Genomic DNA, 507 nt, shown 5'->3' with positions numbered 1-507 from the left:
GGGTGCGGGAAAAAGGGGTGGTGGTTTTTTGGGGGGGGGGGGGTACCCCTGCAGCTGTCCGAGGGGAATCCAGGAGCCAGTCTGTGTTTTGGGGTGTTGGGGCATGGGGTGCCTGAGGGCAAAGGAAGGGCCCTGTTGGTGGAGGGGGCCAAGGAAGTGTCTGAGGTGAAAGAGGGCTGTGTTGGGGGTGAAGAGTGGGGACCCTGCAGCTGTCTGAGGGGAAAGGGGGCTCTGGGGATGACCCCCAGTGTCACTGGGGTCGTTGGGAGGGGAGAGTCCCTACGTGTGTGCCGGTGTTTGAGGGATGAAGGGACCTTGTGCTTTGTGGGGAAGCAGAACCTGTGGGTATCTCAGGGAAGAAGTGGGGCCCTGTATGAGACAGGATGGACACATGAGCATCTCTGAAGAGAAAGGGAAACTTATTTGTGGGGAGTGGAGACCTACAGGCATCAGAGCAATGATGTTTGGCTTTGTTGTGCAAAGGTCTGGGCACTAAGGGTGCTTGAG

Source organism: Alligator sinensis, unplaced genomic scaffold (assembly GCF_000455745.1).
Source record: "Alligator sinensis unplaced genomic scaffold, ASM45574v1 scaffold909_1, whole genome shotgun sequence".
NCBI classification, from domain to species: Eukaryota; Metazoa; Chordata; order Crocodylia; family Alligatoridae; genus Alligator; species Alligator sinensis.
The sequence above is the reverse complement of the archived record's forward strand: the minus strand, read 5'-3'. Positions refer to the sequence as shown.